This window comes from Dermacentor variabilis, chromosome 3 (genome assembly GCF_050947875.1).
Source record: "Dermacentor variabilis isolate Ectoservices chromosome 3, ASM5094787v1, whole genome shotgun sequence".
Lineage (NCBI taxonomy): Eukaryota > Metazoa > Arthropoda > Arachnida > Ixodida > Ixodidae > Dermacentor > Dermacentor variabilis.
The window spans coordinates 113398252-113425052 of NC_134570.1; the positions used below are offsets into that span (position 1 = coordinate 113398252).

At 45.8% G+C, this 26801-nt stretch overlaps 3 non-coding genes across 3 annotated transcripts; all 3 read left to right on the forward strand.

Moving 5' to 3' along the window:
- TRNAT-CGU (transfer RNA threonine (anticodon CGU)) lies at nt 1-72 on the forward strand. The gene has a single exon. It is a non-coding gene; the product is annotated as a tRNA-Thr (tRNA).
- Nucleotides 73-8925: 8853 nt separating this feature from the next.
- Nucleotides 8926-8997, forward strand: TRNAT-CGU (transfer RNA threonine (anticodon CGU)). Its single transcript has one exon. It is a non-coding gene; the product is annotated as a tRNA-Thr (tRNA).
- Nucleotides 8998-17851: 8854 nt separating this feature from the next.
- TRNAT-CGU (transfer RNA threonine (anticodon CGU)) lies at nt 17852-17923 on the forward strand. The gene has a single exon. It is a non-coding gene; the product is annotated as a tRNA-Thr (tRNA).
- The last annotated feature ends 8878 nt before the right edge of the window (nt 17924-26801 follow it).

The window sequence follows — 26801 nt, forward strand, 5'->3', positions numbered from 1 at the left end:
GCCGCGGTAGCTGAATCGGTAGAGCATCGCACACGTAATGCGAAGACGTGGGATCGTTTCCCACCTGCGGCAAGCTGTTTTTTCATCCACTTTCATTCCGATTTTTCAAAATAGTTTCTTCAAGTGACCTAGTACGTACAAGTAATTTTCGCTATGTTGTCCTGGGCGTTGTTGGTTGTTGGTTTCTTGTGATGTGATTAATAAAAATAGGGCCCCTCGGCTAACACCATTTCTTCTCGTTTGCTTGACAAGAAAGCACTTACGGCCATACCGTATAAATTTAGATTGAAGAAACGTTTCTCTTATTTCTTAAAGATGAACACCGCTCAAACTCGTAAAGCGGACGACTGTTCCAGGGTGTGCAGAAGCTTAGCAGCATTAAAGCCCCGCCGCGTCTAGACGACACTACGTAAGCTGCTGCCGATCAGATCAAGTTTTGTACCAGCCGCGTTAGCTACGTGGCCGTGACGTTGCTCGGGCTCACGGGTTCCATCCCTACCGCGTCATCCAGCTATCAACAGGGGCGAAATGCAAGAAGGCTCGCGGTACTTAGATTTAGGAGAATGTTAAGTTATTCGAGCTGGTCAAAATAAATGATGATTCCGTGATAACCGCCTTTATCATATTAAGGCTGTTGCGTTGGCTACATAGAGCTCCGTAGTTTAATTATGGCTTAACACTTCTTCCACAGTGGCATGCATCGTGTCAGGCAACGATGGTACTAACCTTCTCGCAGGCAACGGTGTACAGCAGCGTCTCCATCAAACACGTCTCAATGTGTGTTCAGTGTACTTTATTGACAAATACAGGGGGCGCACGCAAGATAACATTCAGCATCAACTCACCACTATCGCGTTGTCCTAAGAGTTGTAGAATTTAGACAGTCACCGTCGAAATCACCGCCAATTATCGTCGAAAAGCAAGAAGAGCAAACAAAGCTTTGCTGACAATGGTTCTGATAGCGCGCGGGCTCTACAGACGTTTTTAAAGACAAAGTATTTTTTAGTGAATTGCCGCCACTCTAACCTAGCGCGTATATTTCTAGCCTCTTAACACGGGCCGATCCCGGAGATGGCGCAGCCCAAAATGTAGGCTGATAGGTACGAATGCAGGTGATGTTCCGAAAAAAAAAATATATATATATCTGCAAATTGTCCGACTGTAGGTATTGAACACACGACCACTAGCACTAGCACAGCAAGCGGATGCTCTAACCAGTAGAACACGGGTGCATGGCCCAGCAACGGGAATAGAACATCCTTAGGCTTTTCTCACGTGAAATCCAGCGCGCTGAAGCGCTCAGCGCGTTTTATTGCGATATAATTTATATAAACATTCCGTGGGATGTTTCGGCGTCCTTGATTATTAAAGGTTAAAGTACTGATTTGTTTAGCTTTTATTCGTCTTCTGAAGAAGATTACTCACGTTAACTTATGCTTTCCCTTTGCATCCCAATTGCAAGACCAGGTGACGAAATACGTCTAGGCGCCTTCGTGTTCTAATCGTAAGGACTAGTGCACAGAAGCGGGTGTATATTAAGACCCGCATTTAAACAGCTTTGCTTGTAAGAACTAATTTTAACGCAGCTATGCAGACCCTGCCACATTGTGTCCTAGTTTTCTCACACGTAGTAGCCATGGTAGTATCTTTAGTTGCAGGGTCTGTGCAGCAAAGCAACACGTTCCTCATACCGCACAAACATGCCTCCGCATGTTGATTATCGCAGTTTATTCGGATCGTAGTTCTGAAACGCGATCTCCAGGAAATCCCCTTGGAAGAGCAGATGAGACCGTCTACATAATTGCCAGATGGCGCAACGCATGCTCAACATGCGGCCATCTGCTTCGGTGCCCACGCTCCCGTCTCTTCGCTGAACCCTCGCCCTTTCCACCAGTCGCCAATGATCCGCATACGCAGACCAGCTTACCGCCTACCTTCCACTGATGCGGATGAAGTACTTTGCGGCATTGCTCCTTGACGACGCCACTGTCTCGCTGCTGATTGTGAGTTAGCCGGTGAGAACTCGCGACAGGCGGCACAATGCAACTGGCAGCAACCGGCAGCAAGAGAGGCGCAGGGGGGTTCACAAGGGAACCTTCGCATTAAAAATTATAGTAGGATGTTCCTTCTACTCTCCTCCCGCGGAAACTAACGCGAAAGGTGCGGTGCGCAGTGACTGCACCCGACTCCCACCCCCTACTCTCTCAGGAAAAGATTGTGTATCGTGGACTTCAACTGCAGGCTTAATCACCTGCGAACTTTCTGTAAATGCCTATTTACGCTATCTTTTCTAACAACTGTTTGTGTTCTGTTTTGAGCTTAAAAACCAGGCGAGTTAATGAGGAGACATTGTCGGCGTTCTTTCAATTTTTACTATTATTTTTTTAACCGGAATATGGCAGTTATTAAGTAGTCGCTTGGTGGAAGACGCGGCTACTATAGTTGAAATCTCTTGAAAACTGTTGCGACTTCTGTACTTTAAAAGGCGTGTCTGATCCCGCCTCTGCCGACCCCAAGGAAGTGAGGAAGAGGCTACTCCCATTTGCGCCCTAGTAACCCCAACGTTAGCTGGCGTTTTCCGCACAATATTCGCGCCATCTTTCGCACTCATTCGCATCTAAACCGATAGACCCACGTGCCTCAGCTTGATTACAGGATATGCGACAGCCATGCAATGAAAAACAATACCAGGGGACGCGTGAAAGTCTGCCATCCCCGCACATTGAAATGCCTAGAATACCTCGTGATACGTTCATAAAAAGCTGCTTAACTTGACCCGTGAGATTCCTCCCTTCATAATTTTTGCCATGTGTATGAAGCTTGTTTTGCGGAAGTTTGTTCTCACCCCTTGCATTCTTATTTCTCAAACACATTTCTCAGGAAGAGCGTGTGCGTCAGCAATCCAGATTTTGTAGGCGGAAAACAAAAGATATTTCTCTGTGAAAAGAACTAACAAAAATAACGTACCGAAGCATTCACAAGAACGTGGCATTAGCACGATCGCGTCGCAAAGGCTATGCAGTTTCGACCTTAGAGTAGCTTCAAGTTTGGCGGTGATATCCGGCAATGGCCTTTACAGCAAAGCGTCTTAAACGCACTCTGCCTGTGTTCATTGAAACAAGACATCTAGGCACTTTCCAACATGAACACGCAGGCAAGTTGAATAGCATAACTCATTGACAGTTTATCCGTATTTCGAAAGCTGTAAAATAAATATCTAAGCATGCACCGCTTCTATTTAACATATGCTTCGTGCGTGAACACGAACGTCTAATATGCACATACGTCACCACAAAACTCCCGACGGATTTGAAATTGCAGCTTGGCAGCTTGGATTTTACAGGAGAACCAATGACCTCAGAACCACGTCTTCTCGCTCGCTGTACTTTCATGAATGTAAAATAAAAAGAAATTTCGAAATGTCAAACAAGGGCTTCTTTGCTAACTGGTGAGATGGATAATGTACGCAGTTTTCATGTGGCTTCCCGTGTGATGTTTCTTTCCTAGTCAGCGGAAAGGAGTCAGAAATATTTAGGTGCTTAAACTTGCTGTCTCGCTTGCATTGTTTTCTGCAAGGGCGAGTTAAATGCGTGAAAGATTTAGCCGCACTTCTTATTGCAGGAGACTACAATAAATAAATTTGTGGCAATAACGCTTTTTTGCAGGGGTAATAAGGTTTCTTTTCATTTACGTTTCTGGTAACAAAACCACGTCTCGTCGTTCAAATAAAATAAAAGGAGGAACGTTCAAACTTCAGGAAATTGACTTGCTACAGTTTGCACTTATTTATGCTACGCTCTTACATTGTTAATGGTCCTAATATTTCGTCTATTTTTTTTACTTAATCACTGAAAGCATTTTTTACATCGGCTGCACTTCAGCTGGTCGTCTGCCCGACTAGCGTTGCAGGCTTTTGAGGTGCTCTTTAATCAACCATAATTTTTCGAAATCAGATCAAAAATATTCAAGAATTTAGATGAAAAATGTTCAGTCCCATGACGATGTTTTCCGCAGGCGACGTTATACATTTATTTACTGAGCCAATCAGTAAAGCATTACAGTAGATCACATTGTGGTTCTACTTTGTTCATAGCTTTGTAATTTCGTAGTGTGCCGTGTCTGTTGGCGCTTCGTTTTTTGAAACATTACAGCTCTTAAGAAAACCGCGGAAAAGAAGTAGTGGCTGACATGCAACTCGTACTTTCACCTACATTTCTCCTCACACAACGCATGTTTATTACAGATATATAGCTGTAAAAGTCGTACAACGCGACAATAAATGTAAACACGTTTCCCTATATATGCAGTTGTTCATGGAACATGTGAAGGTTATCTGCTAGTCTAAGTCGCGAAACGCTGCCAACGGTCATGTCATTCGCACAGCACCAGAATCAAAATGAAAAGAGAAACGTTCTGCTTTTGAAAATTGACTTGCTACAGTTTGTACTTCTTTATACTACCATCTTTCAATGTTAATAGCCTTGCTATTTCGTCGGTATTTTAGTTTCTTATTCACTGAAAACATTTTTTGCATCTGCTGCATTTCAGCTGGTCGTCTGCCAAAAGGCAATTCAGGCATTTAAGGTGCCCTTTAGTGAACCATAGTTTTTGAACTCTGATAGGAAATTCCTCTCGAATTAAGATGAAAAACAGTTCAGTCCCATGACGATGTTTTCCGCAGGCGATGTTATACATTTATTTACTCAGGCAATCAGTATTATTATTTGTTTTGAACACATATATACAATTAACAGGAAAGGGAAAGCTAGGGGCAGGCTGTCAACTGCCACCGGAAAGGGCACAACGCCTGCCTACTCTTCAGAAGGGAGGTGGCAGTAACACAGAAATGCAAGATATTAAGGACGGGAGGAAAGAGGAATGGAAGAGCAACAGGACAAATCTAAAGAATAAAGTAGAACACACAGTGCAGATGACACAAAGTAGGGCCGGTCATTGGTCGTCACGCTACATAGAATGTTGAATCAAATAGTTTCGACGCTACAAACGTGAACCTAAGTTACTTAACTCTAAAAAAGTAAGTGGAGCGCGATGAGCATGATCACGTTTATACGCACAACCACTGGGGTACAAACATTCGTCGAATGCCATACACCGTAGGCCAAGGAGATGATAGTCTCTCACTAGCGACATGCTCTGCGCACTGAGAGCGGGACACTCAAATATAAGATGCTGAAATGTCTCCCAACGGCCACAAGACGTACACGATGGACTCACCACACGTCCTTGTCTGCACAAACGTTCGTGCACATTCACACAGACCACCCTCAGCTTGAGTAATTGTGCTCTAGTGCGTCGAGGCAAGCTTCGACCGCGAACACGGGGCGGGAACGTTCCATTTTCGACGCGCTGGCCTGGATGCTGCTTGTGCAGGTGGCGACGAATCAGTAGACGAGCGTCATCAAGCTTGCACAAAATTTCTCACCAGTCACAGTTGTGATGAGCGCAAGTTGAAGCGAGCCGATCAGCCTCTTCATTTCCCGCGATTCCTACGTGGGAAAGTATCCATTGAGCAACGAGAGACACCCCACGTGATGAAATTTTGCTCGCAGAGTCAGCAATGCTGCGTACAAGTGAACAATCAATCTCACTGCATTATAACCTGCTGAGAGCAGCGCGGGAGTCCGTAAAGATGACAGTCTTCGATGTAGTTAACTCCTCTTGCACGTATTTCAGTGCAACATTAATCGCTGCTAGCTCAGCAGTTGTTGACGTAGTTGGATGAAGTATTTGCTATGGCGGGACTTGCTGAGAAACTAGGGCAGACCCACGGGCTCGAGCATACCATATACGCAGATGACATCACCATGTGGGTGTCCAAAGGAACCCCGGGCATGGTGCAGGACATCTTGCAAGAAGCAGTGAACGCCATAGAAGAATTTCTAATTCCCACAGGACTCAGATGCTCGCCTACCAAGTCGGAGCTGCTCGTACGCAGACCCACGCAGAAGGGCCGCAGGCCATACTCGTCAGACTTCGATTATAATCAAGAAATTACCGTACGAACCACTTCGGGACACGCCATACCGTGCGTCGACAAAATCAGAGTCCTGGGTATGATCGTAGAGACTAAAGACGTCAATGCCTCTACGGTTCAGAAGCTCATCACGAAAACCAACAACGCTATTGGACTCATCAGGAGAATTGCCAATAGACACAGGGGCCTCAAGGAACATAATCTCATCAAACTCATACACGCGTTCGTCACCTGTCACTTCGCATACGTTGCGGCAATGCTCAATTGGACACGATCTGAAAAAGACAGACTGAATGCCCAAATCAGAAAGGTCACCAAGCAAGCCCTCGGCATTCCAACCAGCACCAGCAACGAGAAGCTGGGCCACCTGGGCATGCACAACACCCTGGAAGAAATTGCCGAAGCCCAGCAGCGCGCCCAGCTTGCTAGGCTTTTGACGACGCCTCCGGGGCGCACGATCCTAGAGAAGCTAGGCTTTGCACAAGGAAACATAGAAAAAGACTTTGCGGACCTCCCACGGGACATCCGTGCCAAGATCATGGTCCGCCCTATACCCAGAAACGTACACCCCGAAAACAACAGGGGCAGGCGACAAGCGAGAGGACAATTCCTTCTTAACCAAGCCTTGGCGAACCGTGAACGCTCAGCTTTTGTCGACGCGGCGGCATACACGGGAAACAAAGCTTTCGCAGTGGCGGTTGTGGACGGCCGTGGATCCACAAGATATGCAGCCACGGTAATTGCAAGGAAGCCTGAACAGGCCGAACAGGTTGCGATCGCTGTTGCGCTCACCGACGACAATCTTTCCCATATCTACAGCGACTCCATAGCCGCTATCAGAGCTTTCCAAAAGGGCACGGTCTGCGCACAGGCTCTCCGAATTGTTTCAAAGAAAGAGATTAAGAACCACTTCATATACTGGTTCCCGGCGCACTTAGGACCAAAGATCGGCGACGTCCCCAACCTTAACGAGGCGGCACACGAGGCTGCGCGCGCGCTTACAGACCGCGCGGCTTCACCCAACCACTCGGAGAATAAGGACGCGCCCACTACATACAATGAAATCACTAAACACTACTATCTACAACGCAGACAGTATAGCACGCCACACCGCACGCTCACTCGAGCTCAAGGGGTTACACTCAGAATGCTACAAACAGACACATACCCCACTCAAAACAGATTACACCATTACATGCCTGAGCTCTACGACAAGTCTCATTGCACCAATTGCAACACATCCCTTAACGTATATCATTTACTCGGGCCGTGCTCGCAAGCTCACGTAAACTACGAACAGGACAAGCGCAAGTTTGAAGAAGCAATCCGAAGCGAAGAACTCGCTCCCCAACTCTGGGCCGTCCAGCAGGTCCACGACGCCGCCAGGAAACTCAACCTCCCGGTTCCGTCGTGGGAGACGCCCACTCCATGAGAGCCCAAAGCTCTCGTGGCCTGCAGGACCTGAATAAAGTTGATTTCCTTCCTTCCTTGAAAGATACGCCGTACTTGAGTCGAAGGGTAGAAAAAAGATGCAGAGGCGCCTTGACAGTCGCTGTGTACAGATGCATCTGTGAATACTTGAACATAATCTGGAAACATTTCGAACATGTGAGACTGAGCCAATTGGAATATTGCCGAAACAGGCGTATCAGACTTTTTGCGCATGTCAGGGATTGTGAGGTAAATGGGGAATGTATGTTTCATGACATCTTTTGGAGGCGGAGGCGTAATTGAAGCAGCATGTTCAGAAATGTCAGTGATAGTCATAAATAATGCCGCCATTTTTCCCATGCGAGATAACGGGTGGTGAATGAGATGATCAAGGAGCGAATGAGCGTTCGATGCACGGTGCAGGCGCTCAATATGACATAGAGCTGTCTGGTCAGCTTGCAGCCTCATGGGTAACGTAAACACGCTTCCCTATGCATGCAGTGGTTTATGGAACATGTGAAGCTTACCTGCTAGCCTAAGTCGCGAAACGCTGTCGACGGTGCATGTCATTCGCATAGCACCAGAATGAAATGCCCTCATTGGTGGTTCCGTTGCTGGTTCCTACATTCGCTGATGACTTTATGCGGCAGGGAAGGGGACTAAAACAAGGCATAGCACGCTCAACAACGTACGTAAAATATATGGCACATGCGCGTCCTCGTTAGTTTAGGCAAGGGAAAGGTGGAAATTGAGATTTTCTTGGACAACAGAAAAAAAAAGGCAATGAAAGAAAATACCACGCTGAGAGATAAATTTCCCTTGTTTTCTTGCATTTCAAAACCATCGCACGAGAATGCTGATCTAACGTAGCACCTGCATTAAGAAATCAAAATCGCTGTCAGGCTACGCCTGACTACTTGGAGAGATACCACAAGTGCAGAACGTGCACCCCAAAGCTATCCATAAAGGTTGTACTTTAACAGGAACTTGAGTTGAGCTACCGCGTCGTTATTTCCCTGTCACTTTCTTGGGTATGGTAAAATCACAATGATAGAACATCGCCCGCGTAATGCGAAGACGTAGGATCGTTCCCGACTTGCTGCAAGTTGTTTTTTCGTCCCCTTTCCTTTCGATTTATTTAAAATTTCTTCAATTAATTTAATAAGTACAAGTAACTTCCTCTATGTTGCCCTCGGTGTCAGTGTTTGTTGGCTACTTATGATCTGATTAATAAAAAATTGGGCCCCTTGGTTGACCCAATTTCTTCTGGTTTATTACATGACGAGGGTCTCGAATCTGGCTACATTGATGCCTCCAGGTAGCATATGTGGGTTTATTGACCAGTTGCCTTCACCCAAAAAGATCACGTTCTCGTGACGCCTGTGGCAAAAAGGATGTTCCACGTCCGCCGCCAAGGTCTGTGAGTGGTGGCACTGGCTAACACTCCCAGGGTTCTACTAGGGCACATAAATACCTTAGTAAGTTGGTGGGGAAACAGCGCCGCGGTAGCTGAATCGGTAGAGCATCGCACACGTAATGCGAAGACGTGGGATCGTTTCCCACCTGCGGCAAGCTGTTTTTTCATCCACTTTCATTCCGATTTTTCAAAATAGTTTCTTCAAGTGACCTAGTACGTACAAGTAATTTTCGCTATGTTGTCCTGGGCGTTGTTGGTTGTTGGTTTCTTGTGATGTGATTAATAAAAATAGGGCCCCTCGGCTAACACCATTTCTTCTCGTTTGCTTGACAAGAAAGCACTTACGGCCATACCGTATAAATTTAGATTGAAGAAACGTTTCTCTTATTTCTTAAAGATGAACACCGCTCAAACTCGTAAAGCGGACGACTGTTCCAGGGTGTGCAGAAGCTTAGCAGCATTAAAGCCCCGCCGCGTCTAGACGACACTACGTAAGCTGCTGCCGATCAGATCAAGTTTTGTACCAGCCGCGTTAGCTACGTGGCCGTGACGTTGCTCGGGCTCACGGGTTCCATCCCTACCGCGTCATCCAGCTATCAACAGGGGCGAAATGCAAGAAGGCTCGCGGTACTTAGATTTAGGAGAATGTTAAGTTATTCGAGCTGGTCAAAATAAATGATGATTCCGTGATAACCGCCTTTATCATATTAAGGCTGTTGCGTTGGCTACATAGAGCTCCGTAGTTTAATTATGGCTTAACACTTCTTCCACAGTGGCATGCATCGTGTCAGGCAACGATGGTACTAACCTTCTCGCAGGCAACGGTGTACAGCAGCGTCTCCATCAAACACGTCTCAATGTGTGTTCAGTGTACTTTATTGACAAATACAGGGGGCGCACGCAAGATAACATTCAGCATCAACTCACCACTATCGCGTTGTCCTAAGAGTTGTAGAATTTAGACAGTCACCGTCGAAATCACCGCCAATTATCGTCGAAAAGCAAGAAGAGCAAACAAAGCTTTGCTGACAATGGTTCTGATAGCGCGCGGGCTCTACAGACGTTTTTAAAGACAAAGTATTTTTTAGTGAATTACCGCCACTCTAACCTAGCGCGTATATTTCTAGCCTCTTAACACGGGCCGATCCCGGAGATGGCGCAGCCCAAAATGTAGGCTGATAGGTACGAATGCAGGTGATGTTCCGAAAAAAAAAAATATATATATATCTGCAAATTGTCCGACTGTAGGTATTGAACACACGACCACTAGCACTAGCACAGCAAGCGGATGCTCTAACCAGTAGAACACGGGTGCATGGCCCAGCAACGGGAATAGAACATCCTTAGGCTTTTCTCACGTGAAATCCAGCGCGCTGAAGCGCTCAGCGCGTTTTATTGCGATATAATTTATATAAACATTCCGTGGGATGTTTCGGCGTCCTTGATTATTAAAGGTTAAAGTACTGATTTGTTTAGCTTTTATTCGTCTTCTGAAGAAGATTACTCACGTTAACTTATGCTTTCCCTTTGCATCCCAATTGCAAGACCAGGTGACGAAATACGTCTAGGCGCCTTCGTGTTCTAATCGTAAGGACTAGTGCACAGAAGCGGGTGTATATTAAGACCCGCATTTAAACAGCTTTGCTTGTAAGAACTAATTTTAACGCAGCTATGCATACCCTGCCACATTGTGTCCTAGTTTTCTCACACGTAGTAGCCATGGTAGTATCTTTAGTTGCAGGGTCTGTGCAGCAAAGCAACACGTTCCTCATACCGCACAAACATGCCTCCGCATGTTGATTATCGCAGTTTATTCGGATCGTAGTTCTGAAACGCGATCTCCAGGAAATCCCCTTGGAAGAGCAGATGCGACCGTCTACATAATTGCCAGATGGCGCAACGCATGCTCAACATGCGGCCATCTGCTTCGGTGCCCACGCTCCCGTCTCTTCGCTGAACCCTCGCCCTTTCCACCAGTCGCCAATGATCCGCATACGCAGACCAGCTTACCGCCTACCTTCCACTGATGCGGATGAAGTACTTTGCGGCATTGCTCCTTGACGACGCCACTGTCTCGCTGCTGATTGTGAGTTAGCCGGTGAGAACTCGCGACAGGCGGCACAATGCAACTGGCAGCAACCGGCAGCAAGAGAGGCGCAGGGGGGTTCACAAGGGAACCTTCGCATTAAAAATTATAGTAGGATGTTCCTTCTACTCTCCTCCCGCGGAAACTAACGCGAAAGGTGCGGTGCGCAGTGACTGCACCCGACTCCCACCCCCTACTCTCTCAGGAAAAGATTGTGTATCGTGGACTTCAACTGCAGGCTTAATCACCTGCGAACTTTCTGTAAATGCCTATTTACGCTATCTTTTCTAACAACTGTTTGTGTTCTGTTTTGAGCTTAAAAACCAGGCGAGTTAATGAGGAGACATTGTCGGCGTTCTTTCAATTTTAACTATTATTTTTTTAACCGGAATATGGCAGTTATTAAGTAGTCGCTTGGTGGAAGACGCGGCTACTATAGTTGAAATCTCTTGAAAACTGTTGCGACTTCTGTACTTTAAAAGGCGTGTCTGATCCCGCCTCTGCCGACCCCAAGGAAGTGAGGAAGAGGCTACTCCCATTTGCGCCCTAGTAACCCCAACGTTAGCTGGCGTTTTCCGCACAATATTCGCGCCATCTTTCGCACTCATTCGCATCTAAACCGATAGACCCACGTGCCTCAGCTTGATTACAGGATATGCGACAGCCATGCAATGAAAAACAATACCAGGAGACGCGTGAAAGTCTGCCATCCCCGCACATTGAAATGCCTAGAATACCTCGTGATACGTCCATAAAAAGCTGCTTAACTTGACCCGTGAGATTCCTCCCTTCATAATTTTTGCCATGTGTATGAAGCTTGTTTTGCGGAAGTTTGTTCTCACCCCTTGCATTCTTATTTCTCAAACACATTTCTCAGGAAGAGCGTGTGCGTCAGCAATCCAGATTTTGTAGGCGGAAAACAAAAGATATTTCTCTGTGAAAAGAACTAACAAAAATAACGTACCGAAGCATTCACAAGAACGTGGCATTAGCACGATCGCGTCGCAAAGGCTATGCAGTTTCGACCTTAGAGTAGCTTCAAGTTTGGCGGTGATATCCGGCAATGGCCTTTACAGCAAAGCGTCTTAAACGCACTCTGCCTGTGTTCATTGAAACAAGACATCTAGGCACTTTCCAACATGAACACGCAGGCAAGTTGAATAGCATAACTCATTGACAGTTTATCCGTATTTCGAAAGCTGTAAAATAAATATCTAAGCATGCACCGCTTCTATTTAACATATGCTTCGTGCGTGAACACGAACGTCTAATATGCACATACGTCACCACAAAACTCCCGACGGATTTGAAATTGCAGCTTGGCAGCTTGGATTTTACAGGAGAACCAATGACCTCAGAACCACGTCTTCTCGCTCGCTGTACTTTCATGAATGTAAAATAAAAAGAAATTTCGAAATGTCAAACAAGGGCTTCTTTGCTAACTGGTGAGATGGATAATGTACGCAGTTTTCATGTGGCTTCCCGTGTGATGTTTCTTTCCTAGTCAGCGGAAAGGAGTCAGAAATATTTAGGTGCTTAAACTTGCTGTCTCGCTTGCATTGTTTTCTGCAAGGGCGAGTTAAATGCGTGAAAGATTTAGCCGCACTTCTTATTGCAGGAGACTACAATAAATAAATTTGTGGCAATAACGCTTTTTTGCAGGGGTAATAAGGTTTCTTTTCATTTACGTTTCTGGTAACAAAACCACGTCTCGTCGTTCAAATAAAATAAAAAGAGGAACGTTCAAACTTCAGGAAATTGACTTGCTACAGTTTGCACTTATTTATGCTACGCTCTTACATTGTTAATGGTCCTAATATTTCGTCTATTTTTTTTACTTAATCACTGAAAGCATTTTTTACATCGGCTGCACTTCAGCTGGTCGTCTGCCCGACTAGCGTTGCAGGCTTTTGAGGTGCTCTTTAATCAACCATAATTTTTCGAAATCAGATCAAAAATATTCAAGAATTTAGATGAAAAATGTTCAGTCCCATGACGATGTTTTCCGCAGGCGACGTTATACATTTATTTACTGAGCCAATCAGTAAAGCATTACAGTAGATCACATTGTGGTTCTACTTTGTTCATAGCTTTGTAATTTCGTAGTGTGCCGTGTCTGTTGGCGCTTCGTTTTTTGAAACATTACAGCTCTTAAGAAAACCGCGGAAAAGAAGTAGTGGCTGACATGCAACTCGTACTTTCACCTACATTTCTCCTCACACAACGCATGTTTATTACAGATATATAGCTGTAAAAGTCGTACAACGCGACAATAAATGTAAACACGTTTCCCTATATATGCAGTTGTTCATGGAACATGTGAAGGTTATCTGCTAGTCTAAGTCGCGAAACGCTGCCAACGGTCATGTCATTCGCACAGCACCAGAATCAAAATGAAAAGAGAAACGTTCTGCTTTTGAAAATTGACTTGCTACAGTTTGTACTTCTTTATACTACCATCTTTCAATGTTAATAGCCTTGCTATTTCGTCGGTATTGTAGTTTCTTATTCACTGAAAACATTTTTTGCATCTGCTGCATTTCAGCTGGTCGTCTGCCAAAAGGCAATTCAGGCATTTAAGGTGCCCTTTAGTGAACCATAGTTTTTGAACTCTGATAGGAAATTCCTCTCGAATTAAGATGAAAAACAGTTCAGTCCCATGACGATGTTTTCTGCAGGCGATGTTATACATTTATTTACTCAGGCAATCAATATTATTATTTGTTTTGAACACATATATACAATTAACAGGAAAGGGAAAGCTAGGGGCAGGCTGTCAACTGCCACCGGAAAGGGCACAACGCCTGCCTACTCTTCAGAAGGGAGGTGGCAGTAACACAGAAATGCAAGATATTAAGGACGGGAGGAAAGAGGAAAGGAAGAGCAACAGGACAAATCTAAAGAATAAAGTAGAACACACAGTGCAGATGACACAAAGTAGGGCCGGTCATTGGTCGTCACGCTACATAGAATGTTGAATCAAATAGTTTCGACGCTACAAACGTGAACCTAAGTTACTTAACTCTAAAAAAGTAAGTGGAGCGCGATGAGCATGATCACGTTTATACGCACAACCACTGGGGTACAAACATTCGTCGAATGCCATACACCGTAGGCCAAGGAGATGATAGTCTCTCACTAGCGACATGCTCTGCGCACTGAGAGCGGGACACTCAAATATAAGATGCTGAAATGTCTCCCAACGGCCACAAGACGTACACGATGGACTCACCACACGTCCTTGTCTGCACAAACGTTCGTGCACATTCACACAGACCACCCTCAGCTTGAGTAATTGTGCTCTAGTGCGTCGAGCCAAGCTTCGACCGCGAACACGGGGCGGGAACGTTCCATTTTCGACGCGCTGGCCTGGATGCTGCTTGTGCAGGTGGCGACGAATCAGTAGACGAGCGTCATCAAGCTTGCACAAAATTTCTCACCAGTCACAGTTGTGATGAGCGCAAGTTGAAGCGAGCCGATCAGCCTCTTCATTTCCCGCGATTCCTACGTGGGAAAGTATCCATTGAGCAACGAGAGACACCCCACGTGATGAAATTTTGCTCGCAGAGTCAGCAATGCTGCGTACAAGTGAACAATCAATCTCACTGCATTATAACCTGCTGAGAGCAGCGCGGGAGTCCGTAAAGATGACAGTCTTCGATGTAGTTAACTCCTCTTGCACGTATTTCAGTGCAACATTAATCGCTGCTAGCTCAGCAGTTGTTGACGTAGTTGGATGAAGTATTTGCTATGGCGGGACTTGCTGAGAAACTAGGGCAGACCCACGGGCTCGAGCATACCATATACGCAGATGACATCACCATGTGGGTGTCCAAAGGAACCCCGGGCCTGGTGCAGGACATCTTGCAAGAAGCAGTGAACGCCATAGAAGAATTTCTAATTCCCACAGGACTCAGATGCTCGCCTACCAAGTCGGAGCTGCTCGTACGCAGACCCACGCAGAAGGTCCGCAGGCCATACTCGTCAGACTTCGATTATAATCAAGAAATTACCGTACGAACCACTTCGGGACACGCCATACCGTGCGTCGACAAAATCAGAGTCCTGGGTATGATCGTAGAGACTAAAGACGTCAATGCCTCTACGGTTCAGAAGCTCATCACGAAAACCAACAACGCTATTGGGCTCATCAGGAGAATTGCCAATAGACACAGGGGCCTCAAGGAACATAATCTCATCAAACTCATACACGCGTTCGTCACCTGTCACTTCGCATACGTTGCGGCAATGCTCAATTGGACACGATCTGAAAAAGACAGACTGAATGCCCAAATCAGAAAGGCCACCAAGCAAGCCCTCGGCATTCCAACCAGCACCAGCAACGAGAAGCTGGGCCACCTGGGCATGCACAACACCCTGGAAGAAATTGCCGAAGCCCAGCAGCGCGCCCAGCTTGCTAGGCTTTCGACGACGCCTCCGGGGCGCACGATCCTAGAGAAGCTAGGCTTTGCACAAGGAAACATAGAAAAAGACTTTGCGGACCTCCCACGGGACATCCGTGCCAAGATCATGGTCCGCCCTATACCCAGAAACGTACACCCCGAAAACAACAGGGGCAGACGACAAGCGAGAGGACAATTCCTTCTTAACCAAGCCTTGGCGAACCGTGAACGCTCAGCTTTTGTCGACGCGGCGGCATACACGGGAAACAAAGCTTTCGCAGTGGCGGTTGTGGACGGCCGTGGATCCACAAGATATGCAGCCACGGTAATTGCAAGGAAGCCTGAACAGGCCGAACAGGTTGCGATCGCTGTTGCGCTCACCGACGACAATCTTTCCCATATCTACAGCGACTCCATAGCCGCTATCAGAGCTTTCCAAAAGGGCACGGTCTGCGCACAGGCTCTCCGAATTGTTTCAAAGAAAGAGATTAAGAACCACTTCATATACTGGATCCCGGCGCACTTAGGACCAAAGATCGGCGACGTCCCCAACCTTAACGAGGCGGCACACGAGGCTGCGCGCGCGCTTACAGACCGCGCGGCTTCACCCAACCACTCGGAGAATAAGGACGCGCCCACTACATACAATGAAATCACTAAACACTACTATCTACAACGCAGACAGTATAGCACGCCACACCGCACGCTCACTCGAGCTCAAGGGGTTACACTCAGAATGCTACAAACAGACACATACCCCACTCAAAACAGATTACACCATTACATGCCTGAGCTCTACGACAAGTCTCATTGCACCAATTGCAACACATCCCTTAACGTATATCATTTACTCGGGCCGTGCTCGCAAGCTCACGTAAACTACGAACAGGACAAGCGCAAGTTTGAAGAAGCAATCCGAAGCGAAGAACTCGCTCCCCAACTCTGGGCCGTCCAGCAGGTCCACGACGCCGCCAGGAAACTCAACCTCCCGGTTCCGTCGTGGGAGACGCCCACTCCATGAGAGCCCAAAGCTCTCGTGGCCTGCTGGACCTGAATAAAGTTGATTTCCTTCCTTCCTTGAAAGATACGCCGTACTTGAGTCGAAGGGTAGAAAAAAGATGCAGAGGCGCCTTGACAGTCGCTGTGTACAGATGCATCTGTGAATACTTGAACATAATCTGGAAACATTTCGAACATGTGAGACTGAGCCAATTGGAATATTGCCGAAACAGGCGTATCAGACTTTTTGCGCATGTCAGGGATTGTGAGGTAAATGGGGAATGTATGTTTCATGACATCTTTTGGAGGCGGAGGCGTAATTGAAGCAGCATGTTCAGAAATGTCAGTGATAGTCATAAATAATGCCGCCATTTTTCCCATGCGAGATAACGGGTGGTGAATGAGATGATCAAGGAGCGAATGAGCGTTCGATGCACGGTGCAGGCGCTCAATATGACATAGAGCTGTCTGGTCAGCTTGCAGCCTCATGGGTAACGTAAACACGCTTCCCTATGCATGCAGTGGTTTATGGAACATGTGAAGCTTACCTGCTAGCCTAAGTCGCGAAACGCTGTCGACGGTGCATGTCATTCGCATAGCACCAGAATGAAATGCCCTCATTGGTGGTTTCGTTGCTGGTTCCTACATTCGCTGATGACTTTATGCGGCAGGGAAGGGGACTAAAACAAGGCATAGCACGCTCAACAACGTACGTAAAATATATGGCACATGCGCGTCCTCGTTAGTTTAGGCAAGGGAAAGGTGGAAATTGAGATTTTCTTGGACAACAGAAAAAAAAAGGCAATGAAAGAAAATACCACGCTGAGAGATAAATTTCCCTTGTTTTCTTGCATTTCAAAACCATCGCACGAGAATGCTGATCTAACGTAGCACCTGCATTAAGAAATCAAAATCGCTGTCAGGCTACGCCTGACTACTTGGAGAGATACCACAAGTGCAGAACGTGCACCCCAAAGCTATCCATAAAGGTTGTACTTTAACAGGAACTTGAGTTGAGCTACCGCGTCGTTATTTCCCTGTCACTTTCTTGGGTATGGTAAAATCACAATGATAGAACATCGCCCGCGTAATGCGAAGACGTAGGATCGTTCCCGACTTGCTGCAAGTTGTTTTTTCGTCCCCTTTCCTTTCGATTTATTTAAAATTTCTTCAATTAATTTAATAAGTACAAGTAACTTCCTCTATGTTGCCCTCGGTGTCAGTGTTTGTTGGCTACTTATGATCTGATTAATAAAAAATTGGGCCCCTTGGTTGACCCAATTTCTTCTGGTTTATTACATGACGAGGGTCTCGAATCTGGCTACATTGATGCCTCCAGGTAGCATATGTGGGTTTATTGACCAGTTGCCTTCACCCAAAAAGATCACGTTCTCGTGACGCCTGTGGCAAAAAGGATGTTCCACGTCCGCCGCCAAGGTCTGTGAGTGGTGGCACTGGCTAACACTCCCAGGGTTCTACTAGGACACATAAATACCTTAGTAAGTTGGTGGGGAAACAGCGCCGCGGTAGCTGAATCGGTAGAGCATCGCACACGTAATGCGAAGACGTGGGATCGTTTCCCACCTGCGGCAAGCTGTTTTTTCATCCACTTTCATTCCGATTTTTCAAAATAGTTTCTTCAAGTGACCTAGTACGTACAAGTAATTTTCGCTATGTTGTCCTGGGCGTTGTTGGTTGTTGGTTTCTTGTGATGTGATTAATAAAAATAGGGCCCCTCGGCTAACACCATTTCTTCTCGTTTGCTTGCCAAGAAAGCACTTACGGCCATACCGTATAAATTTAGATTGAAGAAACGTTTCTCTTATTTCTTAAAGATGAACACCGCTCAAACTCGTAAAGCGGACGACTGTTCCAGGGTGTGCAGAAGCTTAGCAGCATTAAAGCCCCGCCGCGTCTAGACGACACTACGTAAGCTGCTGCCGATCAGATCAAGTTTTGTACCAGCCGCGTTAGCTACGTGGCCGTGACGTTGCTCGGGCTCACGGGTTCCATCCCTACCGCGTCATCCAGCTATCAACAGGGGCGAAATGCAAGAAGGCTCGCGGTACTTAGATTTAGGAGAATGTTAAGTTATTCGAGCTGGTCAAAATAAATGATGATTCCGTGATAACCGCCTTTATCATATTAAGGCTGTTGCGTTGGCTACATAGAGCTCCGTAGTTTAATTATGGCTTAACACTTCTTCCACAGTGGCATGCATCGTGTCAGGCAACGATGGTACTAACCTTCTCGCAGGCAACGGTGTACAGCAGCGTCTCCATCAAACACGTCTCAATGTGTGTTCAGTGTACTTTATTGACAAATACAGGGGGCGCACGCAAGATAACATTCAGCATCAACTCACCACTATCGCGTTGTCCTAAGAGTTGTAGAATTTAGACAGTCACCGTCGAAATCACCGCCAATTATCGTCGAAAAGCAAGAAGAGCAAACAAAGCTTTGCTGACAATGGTTCTGATAGCGCGCGGGCTCTACAGACGTTTTTAAAGACAAAGTATTTTTTAGTGAATTACCGCCACTCTAACCTAGCGCGTATATTTCTAGCCTCTTAACACGGGCCGATCCCGGAGATGGCGCAGCCCAAAATGTAGGCTGATAGGTACGAATGCAGGTGATGTTCCGATGGATGGATGGATGCAAAACTTTAATAAGGTCCTGAGGTACGCGACTCAGCGCGCTGCGGGCCGCTCCCACGTTGGGACAGTCAGGCCTTGCCCGACCGCCGCATCGTGGGCCCTCTGGACAGCCCATAGTTGCGCCCCGGCATCGGGGCTCTTGATAGCGGAGAGCCACTTGTCCACATTGATTTGTTCCGTGCCTCGTAACGAGGGGCAACGCCAGAGCATATGGTTTAGGCTAGCGATGTCATTGCAGTGCCTGCAAGAACTAGTGGCATAGGTGTCGGGATAAATTTTGTGGAATAAAGCCGGGTTGGGATATGAACCTGTTTGCAATAATCTGAGGGTCAATGCCTGCGCTCTATTTAACTTCTTGTGGGGAAGGGGAAAGTCTCTCCTGCCGAGATAAAAGTGCTGCGCAATTTCGTTGTATGTGGTCGGTTGATCTCTATTCTCCACCACTGCGGGCCGGCGTTGGAGTTCTCCATGGTCGCGGAAAGCGAGACCTCGCGCCTTGGAGTGGGCCAGCTCGTTGAGGTTTGTGGGGCCTCCCATGATGGATCCCTTGTGAGCGGGGAACCACGTGAGAGTGTGGGTGGCGATGCTTTTGCCTTCGAGGATGCGACAGGCTTCCTTACACACGGCGCCAACGCTGAAGGCGCGGATGGCTGCCCTGGAGTCGCTAAAGATATTGGCATGTCCGTCGTCCAGGAGGGCCAAGGCAATGGCCACTTGCTCGGCCGCATGCGACGACGTGCTTCGTACCGAAGCGGCGTTAACGGTCGAACCTCTGTGGTTGATTGAAACTACCGTGAAATTGTTGCTGTTTGCACACTGGGCCGCGTCAACGAAGCAGCTGCCGCCAGGGAGTTCGGCTGCGCGGCGTAGGAGCGCTACCGCTCTGGCCTTCCTTCTTTCCGCGTTGCGCTGGGGATGCATATTGCGCGGGGCGGGCGATATGATGATGTTATCTTTCTGCTCTTTCGGAAGGCCCTGGTAGGCATCTTCGACAGTGGCCGGGGGGACGCCCATCTCAGTTAGGAGTCGTCTGCCCGCCCTGGTGCCCGAGAGCCTGAGAATCTGTGCCCTTTCTTGTGCTTCTGCAATATATATATATATATATCTGCAAATTGTCCGACTGTAGGTATTGAACACACGACCACTAGCACTAGCACAGCAAGCGGATGCTCTAACCAGTAGAACACGGGTGCATGGCCCAGCAACGGGAATAGAACATCCTTAGGCTTTTCTCACGTGAAATCCAGCGCGCTGAAGCGCTCAGCGCGTTTTATTGCGATATAATTTATATAAACATTCCGTGGGATGTTTCGGCGTCCTTGATTATTAAAGGTTAAAGTACTGATTTGTTTAGCTTTTATTCGTCTTCTGAAGAAGATTACTCACGTTAACTTATGCTTTCCCTTTGCATCCCAATTGCAAGACCAGGTGACGAAATACGTCTAGGCGCCTTCGTGTTCTAATCGTAAGGACTAGTGCACAGAAGCGGGTGTATATTAAGACCCGCATTTAAACAGCTTTGCTTGTAAGAACTAATTTTAACGCAGCTATGCAGACCCTGCCACATTGTGTCCTAGTTTTCTCACACGTAGTAGCCATGGTAGTATCTTTAGTTGCAGGGTCTGTGCAGCAAAGCAACACGTTCCTCATACCGCACAAACATGCCTCCGCATGTTGATTATCGCAGTTTATTCGGATCGTAGTTCTGAAACGCGATCTCCAGGAAATCCCCTTGGAAGAGCAGATGCGACCGTCTACATAATTGCCAGATGGCGCAACGCATGCTCAACATGCGGCCATCTGCTTCGGTGCCCACGCTCCCGTCTCTTCGCTGAACCCTCGCCCTTTCCACCAGTCGCCAATGATCCGCATACGCAGACCAGCTTACCGCCTACCTTCCACTGATGCGGATGAAGTACTTTGCGGCATTGCTCCTTGACGACGCCACTGTCTCGCTGCTGATTGTGAGTTAGCCGGTGAGAACTCGCGACAGGCGGCACAATGCAACTGGCAGCAACCGGCAGCAAGAGAGGCGCAGGGGGGTTCACAAGGGAACCTTCGCATTAAAAATTATAGTAGGATGTTCCTTCTACTCTCCTCCCGCGGAAACTAACGCGAAAGGTGCGGTGCGCAGTGACTGCACCCGACTCCCACCCCCTACTCTCTCAGGAAAAGATTGTGTATCGTGGACTTCAACTGCAGGCTTAATCACCTGCGAACTTTCTGTAAATGCCTATTTACGCTATCTTTTCTAACAACTGTTTGTGTTCTGTTTTGAGCTTAAAAACCAGGCGAGTTAATGAGGAGACATTGTCGGCGTTCTTTCAATTTTAACTATTATTTTTTTAACCGGAATATGGCAGTTATTAAGTAGTCGCTTGGTGGAAGACGCGGCTACTATAGTTGAAATCTCTTGAAAACTGTTGCGACTTCTGTACTTTAAAAGGCGTGTCTGATCCCGCCTCTGCCGACCCCAAGAAAGTGAGGAAGAGGCTACTCCCATTTGCGCCCTAGTAACCCCAACGTTAGCTGGCGTTTTTCGCACAATATTCGCGCCATCTTTCGCACTCATTCGCATCTAAACCGATAGACCCACGTGCCTCAGCTTGATTACAGGATATGCGACAGCCATGCAATGAAAAACAATACCAGGGGACGCGTGAAAGTCTGCCATCCCCGCACATTGAAATGCCTAGAATACCTCGTGATACGTTCATAAAAAGCTGCTTAACTTGACCCGTGAGATTCCTCCCTTCATAATTTTTGCCATGTGTATGAAGCTTGTTTTGCGGAAGTTTGTTCTCACCCCTTGCATTCTTATTTCTCAAACACATTTCTCAGGAAGAGCGTGTGCGTCAGCAATCCAGATTTTGTAGGCGGAAAACAAAAGATATTTCTCTGTGAAAAGAACTAACAAAAATAACGTACCGAAGCATTCACAAGAACGTGGCATTAGCACGATCGCGTCGCAAAGGCTATGCAGTTTCGACCTTAGAGTAGCTTCAAGTTTGGCGGTGATATCCGGCAATGGCCTTTACAGCAAAGCGTCTTAAACGCACTCTGCCTGTGTTCATTGAAACAAGACATCTAGGCACTTTCCAACATGAACACGCAGGCAAGTTGAATAGCATAACTCATTGACAGTTTATCCGTATTTCGAAAGCTGTAAAATAAATATCTAAGCATGCACCGCTTCTATTTAACATATGCTTCGTGCGTGAACACGAACGTCTAATATGCACATACGTCACCACAAAACTCCCGACGGATTTGAAATTGCAGCTTGGCAGCTTGGATTTTACAGGAGAACCAATGACCTCAGAACCACGTCTTCTCGCTCGCTGTACTTTCATGAATGTAAAATAAAAAGAAATTTCGAAATGTCAAACAAGGGCTTCTTTGCTAACTGGTGAGATGGATAATGTACGCAGTTTTCATGTGGCTTCCCGTGTGATGTTTCTTTCCTAGTCAGCGGAAAGGAGTCAGAAATATTTAGGTGCTTAAACTTGCTGTCTCGCTTGCATTGTTTTCTGCAAGGGCGAGTTAAATGCGTGAAAGATTTAGCCGCACTTCTTATTGCAGGAGACTACAATAAATAAATTTGTGGCAATAACGCTTTTTTGCAGGGGTAATAAGGTTTCTTTTCATTTACGTTTCTGGTAACAAAACCACGTCTCGTCGTTCAAATAAAATAAAAAGAGGAACGTTCAAACTTCAGGAAATTGACTTGCTACAGTTTGCACTTATTTATGCTACGCTCTTACATTGTTAATGGTCCTAATATTTCGTCTATTTTTTTTACATAATCACTGAAAGCATTTTTTACATCGGCTGCACTTCAGCTGGTCGTCTGCCCGACTAGCGTTGCAGGCTTTTGAGGTGCTCTTTAATCAACCATAATTTTTTCGAAATCAGATCAAAAATATTCAAGAATTTAGATGAAAAATGTTCAGTCCCATGACGATGTTTTCCGCAGGCGACGTTATACATTTATTTACTGAGCCAATCAGTAAAGCATTACAGTAGATCACATTGTGGTTCTACTTTGTTCATAGCTTTGTAATTTCGTAGTGTGCCGTGTCTGTTGGCGCTTCGTTTTTTGAAACATTACAGCTCTTAAGAAAACCGCGGAAAAGAAGTAGTGGCTGACATGCAACTCGTACTTTCACCTACATTTCTCCTCACACAACGCATGTTTATTACAGATATATAGCTGTAAAAGTCGTACAACGCGACAATAAATGTAAACACGTTTCCCTATATATGCAGTTGTTCATGGAACATGTGAAGGTTATCTGCTAGTCTAAGTCGCGAAACGCTGCCAACGGTCATGTCATTCGCACAGCACCAGAATCAAAATGAAAAGAGAAACGTTCTGCTTCTGAAAATTGACTTGCTACAGTTTGTACTTCTTTATACTACCATCTTTCAATGTTAATAGCCTTGCTATTTCGTCGGTATTTTAGTTTCTTATTCACTGAAAACATTTTTTGCATCTGCTGCATTTCAGCTGGTCGTCTGCCAAAAGGCAATTCAGGCATTTAAGGTGCCCTTTAGTGAACCATAGTTTTTGAACTCTGATAGGAAATTCCTCTCGAATTAAGATGAAAAACAGTTCAGTCCCATGACGATGTTTTCCACAGGTGATGCTAATCATTCATTTACTCAGCCAATCAGTAAAGCATTACAATCCTTAAAACAGGTACAAAAAGTAATGGCTGACTTGCCACTAGTACGTTCATCTGCATTTCTCCTCGGACAACTCATATTTATTACGGATATATAACCGGGAAACTCGTACCCTATATATATATATATATATATATATATATATATATATATATGTATGATATGCAATCGTTCATCGAACGTGTCATGGTTACCTGCTAGTCTAAGTCGCGAAATGCTGTCGGCGGTGCTTGTCATTTGTACAGCACCAGAATCAAATGCCCTCGTTGGTGATTCCAGTGGTGGTTCCTATACTCTCTGATGACTTTCTGCGGCAGTGCAGGGAAACGAAACGAGGCAAACGGCGCACTGGAGCGTACATAAACATATCTCGCATTCGCATCCTCGTTATTTTAGACAAGAGAAAAGGCGAAAAGTGAGATTTTCTACGAGAGCAAAATAGAACAATGAAAAAAATACCCCGCTGAGAGATAAATTTAATATTTTCTTGCATTTCTCTTCAGCGTGTTGCCAAACGCAAAATCATGGCATGTGAACGCTGATCTACCGTAGTACCTGTTTCAAGAAATAAAAAGTGATGTCAAGCTATGCCTTCTTTACGCAATACCACAAGTGTAGGACCCCCACCCCTGTAGCTTTCCCTGCAGACAACACATTGGTGCAGTGCAACTAACCTCGGTCCCTATACACACTGATGGCATAAATCACACTTATGGACTTGCCGTGTAGATAAGTATACTCCTATATAAAAGAAACTTAAGAATGTTCCACCATGTTTACTGACCTTGAAAGCTTTATTCCCGCAGTTTACGTTTACTAAATGAATTTCCTTTGAAGAAGTCCGCTTTAATACCATGTCTTTTAAAATTATTTTCCCGCTTTACTCCGTGACACCCATTTCAAGCGTGTTAGTAAAAGCCAAATGGGCAGAGCCTGTAAACACATTGCCAGTAGTATGATTTCGATGGATATGGAAGGCAAACACCTTGTTCACACTTGTTGAAATGATGTGCTAGCCAGACATTAAAAGCGAAATTATCAGACCGCGTTGCATGTTTGTATCTATGTTACCGTGATCCAAAGATGTTTGCAGCGCAGTCTTGAAAAACGGGAGGAATAACGAGAATCACGAAGCGCTTCGTCCTAATTCACCCTTCTTGTGTGTTTCAAATGTGCGCTGCGACCTTCACAATGGATTATTACCAACATACCCACTCGCACTTACTGTGAATTTTACTGTTTGGAAATGTGCATTCTAAATTCACATGTACTATTGATAATGGGACATGAGCATCACTTAGAACAGAATAGTTCCGAATGCAGCTAGCGACCTGCTCTTCTTCAAACAAACATTTGTTCATGGCTGGCACACACATATTTAATGCAGATGAAAGAAATGAGGTGGCCGATTGTAATGTTAGTGCATTGAGAAAAAACTGGCCTCAAGGACCAACGGAGTGCTGGCAAGGCTAAATGGCTACGTCCACAAAGCAACATAAACCACAGCTGCGTCTTCAAAAGTAATGGCAAATGCATTTAACAATACCAGATGAAAATTAATTTCGAGTTGATAACAGTCCTTGCTGTCTTGTGATACTTTCATCCACCTCTTCTTCACTCTGAAAGTTGCTCCAGGGCGCTGGTGGGCGTCTGCTACACTTCTGTGGGGTAAGTCCAGTTTAACTGGTCAGGTCTGTAGGGAACCGACCGTCATTTAGCTTTTCCATGACATGTTCATAAATAAATAAATAAAGGAGTGCAAAATATGACCTATATAAACGCACCTGGCTTAACAGGTAAGGTGAGTGAAATGCACTTGTCAAATTAACTCTTCGGCAGCAATTTGAACTACTTCCACCATGACTACAGTGGATGCTGCTTCTTTGCCATTTTCCCAGCCTTTACCACTTTTACATTTGGCGGCCAGAAGCACACCCTCTCGATGACCCAAGTGGTCGGCCGAACTTAATTTCCTTTGAGGCAGTAAAGTCCACAGCAGCATAGCTAATCTGGAAAACGAATTCAGAATTCTAGCGCTAACATTGTACAAAACAGCACTCCATAATATTATATCACGCGTTTTAACCTTGGGACAATAGTAACTAAAGTCAGGTTTACTTTCTGGTTGAGGCGGCTAGTACGGTTACGTCGCTGAGCGCTGTGACCCATAACTTCAGCGTCGTCTTTCGTAAAATGATCACGATGCTGCTACTGTTAGTGATGGTGTGTATTATCTTCCGTTCCTGGTGTTAGTCTACTTCATTACAATCCGCTATAAGGTTTCGCTGTCTGGCTTGGAACCACGCATAAGGTTAGCATAGGGACGAAATAAATATAGTGATTAGTTCTATAAACTTTGCAAACGAAGGCTTTGGTTTGAAAAGTCAAGGTGCGAAAAAATGGGAGCGTCAACAAGGTTACGGCATTGTGATCATATGGTATCTATTATGGGGCTATTCAAATGTTGACCGCCGTAAATTATTTCTGTGCGAGGTAGTTTCTAGCATGAAATGGCCGCATATATTTTCCAGAAGCGTTCCAGCAGCACCATAGCTCAGCACTCAGGTATTTTCTATGCAACAATGGGGGCTCGATACGTACACTCGCATGTCGACAACAAATATAAATATGAGGGTGAACCGTAGACGTCAAGCATTTTCACCTCATTTCTTCTATTACAATAAGGCTGCCCTCATTTACTCGGCATTCCAATAAAGTGTTGCCCAAGGCATTCTGATGAAGTATTCTACACGAAGCATTAGTATAGCATTCTCTTTTTTTCTGACAAACTTGTATGGGTTTTCGTTGTAGCTTCGCGCAACAATTGGGGTGGATGCCCCCAATTTGTGCCTTTCATGCACCTTCCTCCACCTTGCGGGCTTCCGCAGAACTGATTTTTCATTCTCTACGAAATGAAAATGTTCAGATATGTGCATTGCAGAAAACGCGAAATAAAGAAAAGTGTTTATTTTAAAAAATCTCATCACACGAAAAACGCTTGCGGACCAGCAGAAGCATACCGAAGACAAATTAAAATTCTTTCACTTTTAAGAAGCAATTGTGGCAATTTTTCGGGCCTGCGGATCTCAGTGAAGTTTGCATTCCGGCTGGCACTTTGTTGAAG